Genomic DNA, 10,557 nt, shown 5'->3' on the forward strand with positions numbered 1-10,557 from the left:
GATTAAGTTATTATTTCCTATGTGAAAGATCTGTACTTGTAGATAACTTGGCACTCATCTTTAGAGCTGCAAAGACCTGTAAAAAAAGCACATAATTATCAGAAAAAGTCAAGAAGTGATCTTATCTGGTTTGTCATGGACTTCAACGAAATAGAAGAATGCGTGGATGTACAAGTTATACACCCAGTTAACCATTCAGGACAGCCACCTAGTTGATACCTGGCCTCTACGTTCATCCGTCCCCCTAGCACCTAATTTGCAGATACCCTGCCTGTGTGCCAACTTATCATGGCTGTTATATGTGTTAGGAACCACCTCGTCATCAACCTAGCACCCACCACTTTTCAGAACGAAACAAGTTTGAATAATTTATATCATACGAGTTCTGGTGGACTGGTGGAGTGTGCATCTACATGTGTGGCTAAGTTGCTCCTTATATTGACCTGCCAAGCAGCGTTTAGGGGGCCAAACCCAGACTGCTTGATTTCTGATGAGCTAAGTTTGGCCTTCTGTAGTTTAGTAGCTTTGTCATATGACTGCACAATTTTGAACAGTGTTTACTAGGAGTTAGTATGACATTGGCTGCTCAAAATGGTCCGACACAACTGTAACAGGATCATACAGTTTGGGTCTAGAAACCTTGTCTATTGTCATGGGTACACCAGTACTCAATTAGTTTCTTGTCCAATCTTGGTCATTGGAGCGATAAAAAGCAGAGTAGCAACCAATTAAAATCAGTCATGAATAGGGCAACCCAATTGCACAAGCTACTTATTTATTGAATGGAGTCTTTGTCCAAACACCATGAGATTCTCGATCTCAAACTATCTCCTCGGCATTGATTCTTTTCTCGGTGACCTTGGCATGTATTCATCCTCAAGTTGCCTGCATATTTCCGGTGAGCTATGCTTTTTGTCAATATGCATTTCTCATCAATCCACCTAAATCTTTTTTTTTTCTTATTCACATTGGCGGCATCCGAATCTCGATATTCCTTGTGCAGCAAAGAAGCTTTCTGTGGCTTTCACAGAACATATGCTGCCTGAGTATGAAAATAAACTATCACGGCGGCGACTATCTTACACTTAGTGATGGTTACTGCTCAGGGATGCTCTTTGAGCAACTAGTCTACTCTAGTGGTTATGTGATGCTCTTGCAGTTCACAGGCAGCGAGGAGGCACCTGAAGGATTCATTCTTGATATGGTATCTAATGCAAATTTGCACTATGTTTATAGCTGTACATGTATTATGTGCGCTGATGCTTTGTGCTAATGGTTGGATTTGTTTGAAGGAAATCTGTGGTTAAAGTAAATCAAATTGAGGCGATGAGGCGAACATCTTTGATATTCTTTCCTTGGGGGCATCGCTGGAGCATATGGCATTTCTAGTCCTGGTCAGTGCTTTTGGTTTGCCCCTCTTTTCGATATTCCAATGATCATATTGACATCAGTCGATGTCACGAGCAATATTCCTCTAGGAATGTGGGTAGTCCTGCCACATTTCGCTTCCTGGTTTATTGCAAGTGCTTTCTCGTTGTTTGCCTGCTGAACACATGCTGCGCATGTACAATTATCCTTTTGCTCTATTTTTTTTTCAATTCATTACTAATTAATATGCTGATTGAAATCATACTTCCTATTGTTTTCTGTACTTATATTATCCGTCACATAACAGTATTTTTTAAACACTGAGCTTGGCTAGAGAATTTTTGGACCATGTTCCTCTTTTTGGTTCCACATGTTCTTCGTTTGGAAGGCTTTTGCTTCGGCTTGGAAAAAGAGAGCTCGGTTCGGGTGAGAGGGGTGGCATCTAGCACTGCCAATATAGCGATACTAGAGGTGCTATTTCTGTTCCACCTTTGCTATTAGTTGTGATATAGGCCCCGTTTGCTGGTACGAAACTTGACTGAAACTGGCTGAAAAATATTGTTCCAGCTGAAAATTGTTGTGAGATAAAACACTGTTCTAACTGAAAAAAGAAGCCGAACAAGTCAAATATGGGGTAAGCCGAACAGAGCCATAGTCTCTCCGTTCCAATAAAAGCATTTCTGGTTTGATTCTAAGGGCATGTTTGATTTCTCCTGTTAAAGTTTAGCTACTCAAACCAATGACTAAACTTTAGTCACCCCTGTTTAGTTCTATTGACTAAAAGTGACTAAAAGGCATTAAAGCAGTTCAATAAAGACCAAACTACCTATAATGAATGCCCAAATCAGAGTGGGGGACCAACAATAATGAGGGGCAGCCTTTGTCCACTGGGCACTTTAGCTCTCTTTTAGCTACTCTTGGGTGACTAATGTAACTAAACTACTTTAATCTTTTTTAAGTCAGTTTGTTTGGTAGTTTAGTAGTTAAAGTGACTAAAGTTTAGTAGTTAAACTGTAGCAAGGGGGAACCAAACATGCCCTAAGTTAGAATATCTTAATATTTATCACATCTAGTTTCATTCTAAGTCAGAATAATAATATTTATCACACCAAGGAACTATGCAGTCCGTTCCAATAAAAACATTTCTGGTTTCATTCTAAGTCAGAATAATCTTAATATTTATCACATCTGGTTTCATTCTAAGTCAGAATATCTTAATATTTATCACACCAAGGAACTATGCAATTTTTTTATGATGGATCTACTGATGCTTATTTGATACTTCCTTCATTCCAAATTATAAGTCATTCTAACTTTTTAGAGAGTCAAATCATCTTAAGTTTGACCAAAGTTATAGAGAGAATCATAAAGATTTATGACATAAAATAGGTATTGTTATGGTCGGTAAAGTCTACAAGCGTCGCGACAAGTCCAGTGGTTGAGCAGTGGACCAAGACGAGCACGCGTCGCCAGCGCGCGGTCACCAACTCTGCGACGTCGCGGCTGTTATTAGGATCCGATTCATTAGGAGATGGTTTCATGTGATTTTTATCCCTTTTATTCAGGAATAGTTTGTTAGACATTGTTATAAGTTGGGAACACTTTTGTTAATGGGAGATTAGCAAGAGATTGAGTTTATCTCTCTCGCTCTTTGGCGTTGTTGCTCTCTGTCTCTCTCTCTCATTCACGTTCTCCTCCACGCGTCGAGCACGGCGCCGCCAGCCCGCCGTCGGGGATTCAAGTCTAGGCCAGCCATCTCCCACTCCTACGCCCTACGTTCCCAAAGCTCCAACAATCTGGTATCAGCCATGTCAGGTTCTGGATCTTCCGCCGCCGTCGTCATTCCCACCGCCGCCTGCCACCTCCGCTGCACCACCCGTGTTCCCATCCGCTCTCGCATTCACCAATGCCGCCATCGTCACCTCCTTTTCATCCATCATGTAGGCGTCCCATGCTCCACAGTCGGCCGCCATGCATATGTCGCCGCCACTGCCCCACATTCCGCTGGAACCAGAAGGCCCGGTCGTGCCGTGTTACCACAAACTCTCATTTCCCACCTATGACGGCAAGGAGGACCCACTCGGCTGGTTGAACAAGTGCGAGCAGTTCTTCCACGCTCAGTAGACGTGCCACGCCAATAGGGTCTGGCTCGTATTCTACCACCTCACCGGCATAGCCCAGCAGTGGTACATCGTCCTCGAGCCGGACGCCGTCGTTCCGGATTGGGAAGAGTTCAAGCGCCTCTGTCACCAGCGCTTCGGGCCCTTCACCTCCTCCGTCGAGTCATACCTAGAGGCGTTCCCGGCCTCGATGGCGCACGTGGGCCGCCTCTCCCCATACTAGCAAGCGCAGCTGTTCATCGGAGGGCTGCATTCGGATCGACGTGGAGCTCCACAACCCGCAGGACCTACAATGCACCATGCGACTAGCGCGCGCCTACGAACGCCGCACTGTTGCGCCTCTGCTCGCCCTTCCTGCTCCACCGCCCTGGCCGCCTCGCCGGGCACTCGGTGCGCCGGCCTCGTCATCATCGGCACCTGGTGGCTTTGGGCCACAACAACCATCATCGTCGGCGCCGCCATCGCACCCCTTCAAGCAGTTGACGCCGGATGAGATGGCGGAGCGCTGCAAGCAGGGCCTCTGCTATAACTATGATGAGCCGTACGTTCACGGCCATAAGTGCGCCAGGCTCTTCTACCTCGAGGTCTTGGATTACACTCTTGAAGAGCCGGAGGAGCCCAAAGCAGATGCGGCGCGGGAGCCGGCGCCATTCGACCCTAACACCCCGATGATCTCCCTCAACGCCATCACAGGCATTCGGACAGAGGATACTATGCAGCTGTACATCACCATGGGCAACGAGCAGTTTGTCGCCCTCCTTGATTCGGGATCCACACACAATTTCATCCGGGGCGATGTGGCGCACCACGTCGGCCTACAGTTCTAGCCATGCCCTAGCGCGGATGTCATTGTGGCCAATGGTGACCGCGTGGCTTGCCGCGACCTCGCCCGGGAAATTGATATCCACATCGCCGATGAGACGTTCACTGTCGAGTGCTACTCCATCCCATCGACGGCTACGACATGGTCCTCGGGGTCACGTTCCTCCACACACTCGGGCCCATCTTGTGGGATTTTGATGACCTATGTATGGCATTTTGGCGCGATAGACGTCGCATCTTCTGGCGTGGCATCGGCTCAACTCGTCACGACGTCCAGTCCACGCAGCGCTTCCATGCCATTCGCAGCGATGGGCCAGCGCTACTTGAGCGCTTCCTTCAGTTGTTTGATACATCTTCGCCGACCCACAGGGGCTCCTGTCCGTCCAACCCTGTGATCACCGCAGTCACCTCCTACCGACACACCCCTCCAGTGGAGGTTCACCCCTACCGGTATCCACAACTCCAAAAAGATGAACTTGAAGCGCAGTGCGCCGCCATGCTCGAGCACGACATTATCCGCCCCAGTACATCGGCCTTCTCCACGCCGGTGCTGTTGGTCAAGAAGCCCGACGCGTCCTAGAGGTTTTGCATCGACTATCACGCACTGAATGACGCCACTGTCAAAGACAAGTTCCACATACCTGTGGTCGAGGAGCTTCTGGATGAACTTCATGGCATGCATTTCTTCACCAAGCTAGATCTTCGGTCCGGTTATCATCAAGTGCGGGTGCATCTTGAAGACGTGGCGAAGATAGCTTTTCACACTCACCATGGCCACTTTGAGTTCTTGGTGATGTCGTTCAGCCTCATGAACGCGCCAGCCACGTTTCAAGCATTGATGAACGCCGTGTTGCAGCCATTTCTTCATATGTTCTTCTTGGTCTTTTTCGACGATATACTCGTATACAACCCCTCTTGGTCGACGCATCTCCAACACATCAAAGCAGTCCTCACGGCGCTGCGGGAACATCACTTCCACGTCAAGCGCAACAAGTGCTCCTTCGCGACCTCCACGGTGGCCTATCTGGGCCACGTGATCTCGTCGGAGGGCGTCACCATGGACCAGGACAAGGTGACCACGGTGACATCCTGGCCGACTCCACGATCGGCGCGCGGCCTTAGGGGCTTCTTGGGACTGGCGGAGTACTACCGCCGGTTCATCTAGGACTTCGGGTCCATTGTCGTGCCCCTCACCCAGCTGCTTCGGAAGGACGCGTTCGTGTGGACCGAGCAGGCAGTCGTGGCGTTCGACGCGCTCAAGCAGGCCCTGTCCATGGCACCTGTTCTTTACCTACTAGACTTCGAGCAGCCGTTCATCGTGGACGGCGACGCATCCGTCTCCGGCTTTGGCACGGTGTTTCACTAGGGTGCAGGCGCTATCGCTTTCTTCAGCCGGCCATTCGCGCCCCGGCATCTGAAGCTCTACGCTTACGAGTGGGAGCTAATTGGCTTGGTGTAAGCAGTTCGGCACTGGCGGCCATACCTCTAGGAATCATGCGCACGGACCACTACGCGCTGAAATTATGCTCGATCAGCGCCTCTCCACGGTCCCTCAACACCAGTGGGTAAGTAAGCTCTTTGGATATGACTTCGCCGTGGAATTCAGGCCGAGCCGCCTCAACACCGTCGTCGACGCCCTCTCCCGCCGTGAGTACATCGACGCCCATCTCAGCGCAATGTCTAGGCCATCCTTTGCCCTCTTCGACGACCTACGGAGCGAGCTGAACGACAACGCAGAGCTCCGCTCTCTGCGGGACTCTATCGTCGTCTAGCATGGTGCGCCGTGGCGCATGGTGGATGGTCTGATCCTCCACGGCGCCCGCGTCTTCATCTCGACAACCTCCGCGCTGGTGCCCATGGTGCTCAAGCTCGCCCACTCCTTAGGGCACGAGGGCATTCAAAAGACACTGCATCGCCTCCGCTCCGACTTTGTCATCGAGCAGGACCACGCCCTCGTTCACGACTTCATGCGTGCGTGTGCGGTGTGTCAGCGGAACAAGGTGGAATCGCTTCAACCTATAGGTCTGCTGCAACCCCTGGAGGTCCCCACGAAGGTGTGGTCTGACATTTCGCTCGACTTCATCGAAGGCCTTCCCCGCGTTCATGGCAAGAGCGTCATCCTCACCGTCGTGGACCGCTTCTCCAAGCACGCCCACTTCATCACGCTGAGCCACCCCTACACCGCCACCTTGGTCGCCAAGGCGTTCTTCGACACCATTGTTCGCCTGCACGGGTTCCCAGAGTCTATCGTCAGCGATCGGGACTCCGTCTTCACTGGTCACGTTTGGCGTGATCTCTTTAGGCTCGCCGGCATCAAGCTCCATCTCAGCACGGCGTTCCACCCCCAGACAGACGGGCAGTCGGAGGCGGTGAACAAAACCATCGCGATGTACCTCCGCTGCATCACCGGTGATCGTCCGCGCGTGTGGCTCGACTGGCTGCCCTGGGCAGAGTACTGCTACAACACGTCTTATCACTCCTCCCTGCGTACCTCTCCATTTCAGGTGGTCTACGGAGCGCGTGGGCAACGTCGCCTACCGCTTGCGTCTTCCACGTGGGTGTCCTCAAGCCGTTCCAGGGGACACCGCTGACTACGCACCCGCTGCTACCTCCGCTGCACTATGGTCGTCGCCTTCAGCAGCCGGCACGCGCTCTATGCGCACAGCTCTGTCGCGGCGCCTGGCACATCCTTGTCCAGTGGGCGGGCCTGTCGAAAGCCGAGGCTACGTGGGAGCCCTTGGAGGACCTTCGCGTTGAGTTTCCCTCCTTCCAGCTCGAGGACGAGCTGTTCGTCGCGGGGGAGGAGTGATGTTATGGTCGGTAAAGTCTACAAGCGTCGTGGCAAGTCCAGTGGCTGAGCAGTGGACCAAGACGAGCGTGTGTCGCCAGCGCACGGTCACCAACTCTGCGACGTCGCAGCTGTTATCAGGATCCGATTCATTAGGAGATGGTTTCATGTGATTTTTATCCCTTTTATTCAGGAACAGTTTGTTAGGCATTTGTTATAAGTTGGGAACACTTTTGTTAATGAGAGATTAACCAGAGATTGAGTTTATCTCTCTCGCTCTTTAGCGTTGTTGCTCTCTCTCTCGTTCACGTTCTCCTCCAGGCGTCGAGCACGGTGCCGCCAGCCAGCTGTCAGGGATTCAAGCCTAGGCCGGCCATCTCCCACTCCTACGCCCTACATTCCCTAAGCTCCAACAAGTATACTATGAAAATATAATTAATGAATAATATAATGATACTTATTTGATATCATAAATGTTATTATTTTATTATATAAATTTGATCAAATTTTAGAGGAATGGCTTATAATTTGGGGTAGATGGAGTATTATAATGTTATGTTCTTTTTTATAAACATGATCAAACTAACGGTAGTTTGACTTGGGATGAAACGAGAAATGCTCGTACTTTGGGACGGAGGGAGGGCAGTACCATACCATGTGCTGCTGGCTGGGAGATGAAGAATCCCCACTTCGATGACAAGTTATGTCCTGTAAACACCTGGAGTAGAAAATATAGAAAATACTCCCTCCATTCCAAATTATGTCGCTTTGACTTTTTTGGTACATAGGATTTGCTATGTATCTAGACATATATATTGTATCTAGATGCATGGTAAAATAGATGTATCAAAAAAGTCAAAGCAACTTATAATTTTGAAAGGAGGAAGTATGTCCATATCTACTCCCTCCGTCCCAAAATTAATGTTGTTCTAGCAATGGGCATGAATACCAACGAGTAAGAGAAAAGACCAGAATACCCCTACTCTATCCTGCTCTCCTCCCCGTTCCCATCTCGATCCAGGTCGCCGGCGCGCCTGTCGTGCCCAGAGCCGGAGCCCTGCGCCTCCTGCCGGTGGAGGAGAAGAGGAGGGGGCGCCGCCCTGGCCCGTCGTGCAGTCCACCGGCTATCGCCTCCTTGATGATGGTCGTCCCCACGCTGGCAGATCCGCTTCCGCCTTGACACCGACAGCCGTTCCGCCTCAGCACGCCTCCGCCTCACCTCGATGACGACGGCCCAGCAGCACGCGACCGGCTGGGCATGAATCTCGGCGACGGCTGGGCGTGGATCTCAGCCATGGCCGCGACTGGATCTCAGTAGGGTGGTGGATGAAGAAGGAAGGGAGTAGGGCCTGCTCGGGATGCGCCTCGACGTTGGCCTGCTCAGGAGGCGCCATCGGATTCGCCTCGGCTTCGGGCCGCTCCACCTCTGCATCGATCGATCCGCTTGGGGAACCGCCGCTGCACCTCCGCGTTGGTATGCTCCGTGTGGATGTGAACGAAGGTGAGAAACAAAAGCAGTAGGCCTGTAGCCTTGTCCAGGTAGGACTAGGGTCTAAAACGACAGTTTTTGTGGGACAATGAATGAGAGCTAGAACGACAATTTTTCTGGGACAGAGGAGTACACATCTATATCTAGTTTGATGTGTGTATTAGCAGTGCACACAGATACTTTATTCTCTTTTGGAATCACATTGTTTCTAATACATGTATAGTTATAATGACAGCCTTTTATGACAAATCTGTAGAGTTTTATCTTGGCCTTTGAAGTTTGCAAGGCTTATGTTCCAGGATGAATGAATTATATAATATATATGTACATATATGTATCTATTTAAGACGGGGGCGAGGAGCATGCATCTCATCTACGGTGGCTTTGTGTGTGGAACAGGTTCTCGCCTGTATTTTATACCATCGCTAGGAACATCACGAGATCTGTTCCCGATGCCAACCGACTTGGTTAACTGAACCCAACTCGTGGAGAAGAAAAAAAAATGCTGCGCTTTTGCAGCGAAAAAGCGAGAAAAACCGAACGCCTCCAGAAGCGATTATCCAGAGCGCACGGCGTCGGGAGTGCCCGTCACGGTCGGCGGCGGCGGGCGCATCTTTGATCTTTCTCGCTTTGACAAGCAGAAGATGAAAAGTCCAAAGCTCGCGCACGGGGGGTCCTGTACCGCGCGACCTCGCGTGGCATGTCGCGCTCCGTTGATTGGGCAAAGCGCCCGGCGGGAAGTCAGCTGCTTCCGGCCCGTCCGTGGCCGCCGAATCTCCCGTCCCGATAGGGATCTCGGCGCGGTTTCTGGGGCGGTGGTGCCGCGGCGGCGAGGCGCGATCTGCGCCGCAGCTCACGTCCAAAGTGAAGTTGCCGAAAGCAGCATCACGATTTTACAGTTTGCCTTGAATTCAATTTGGAACTGCAAATCTCTGGCTTGGCTGAGGGTTAGTACGTTGGTGATACTATGAAGTTATCGGTTTTATGCGTAGGTCATCGTCTACCGTGCCAAAAGGAAGGTGAGTGAAATGGGTCATGGTTTCACAGAACATCTATCCCATAAATTGAACGTAGCTTAGCTGGCCAATTTCATGATTCAGTGATATTATTCTATTGTTTCGAAGATGATGTATCTTTGATAACTTTATCAATCTTGAGATCAATCAGCTTAGTCTTTCGAAGACTCAATAGTTTTGGGAGCTAAATAGTAAGCTAAAGCTCGTAAACAACAAACGTGTAAAAACACGACTAGATTTTGGTAGGATCTAACAAGAACCCTTTATCTATTTACACTACCATTTGGGAGCTAAAAAACCATGCTCCCCACTGCTTCGTAATCAATCCTCACCAGAATCACTTTAGAATATTTCCCACCTGCTGATGGAATCAGTCATAGAATCAGGGAGCTACAACTTACAGGCTCCGTTCGGCTTGCTGAAACTTGACTGAAACTGACTGAAAAACACTGTTCTGGCTGAATTTTTGTGAGAGAAAAACGTTGTTCCGACTGAAAAAAACAAGCCGGTTTCTGGGTAAGCCGAACAGGGCCACAATCACAAAAAAAAAAACCCTCTACTAAACAGACCCTTAATACTATTGTACCCATTTTTGCTATACCAAATTACTAATTACATAATTCCTTTTCTATGAATAAATTAAGAGAGCTTGTATGTTAAATCGTCTTACCAAGAAAATCCCCCCCCCCCCCCCCCCCCCCTCCCCCCCCCTCCCCCCCTGGATTCGGCAACAGCTCTTCGGACCCTGATACAGTTGAGAATCTGAGATCAGTTCACTGATTTCAGATATGGCGTCTATGCACGGGCACCTCGTACATTCCTGACGAATAATAACAAGATGATTGATGCAAAGGTTGAAGCATAGATCCTATCCTACAGCCACTAAACATGCTTTTTATCACATCCACGGACTGTCCAAGGCCCCTTAATCAACACAAAGATTGCTGCTGCCTA

The 10,557-nt window shown here is 49.8% G+C and overlaps 1 long non-coding RNA gene across 3 annotated transcripts; it reads left to right on the forward strand.

The window, feature by feature from the left end:
- The first annotated feature begins 84 nt into the window (after positions 1-84).
- LOC136515058 (uncharacterized) lies at positions 85-8,864 on the forward strand. Of its 3 annotated transcripts, none has more exons than XR_010773940.1 (3): positions 85-1,204; positions 1,293-1,839; positions 2,758-8,864. It is a non-coding gene; the product is annotated as an uncharacterized lncRNA (long non-coding RNA). The 3 variants fall into 3 exon arrangements; XR_010773939.1 differs by having other exon boundaries at positions 85-898; positions 1,004-1,204; positions 1,293-8,864; XR_010773938.1 differs by having other exon boundaries at positions 1,293-8,864.
- Positions 8,865-10,557: the final 1,693 nt, after the last annotated feature.

The sequence above is a fragment of the Miscanthus floridulus genome, chromosome 17 (genome assembly GCF_019320115.1).
Source record: "Miscanthus floridulus cultivar M001 chromosome 17, ASM1932011v1, whole genome shotgun sequence".
Taxonomy (NCBI): Eukaryota; Viridiplantae; Streptophyta; class Magnoliopsida; order Poales; family Poaceae; genus Miscanthus; species Miscanthus floridulus.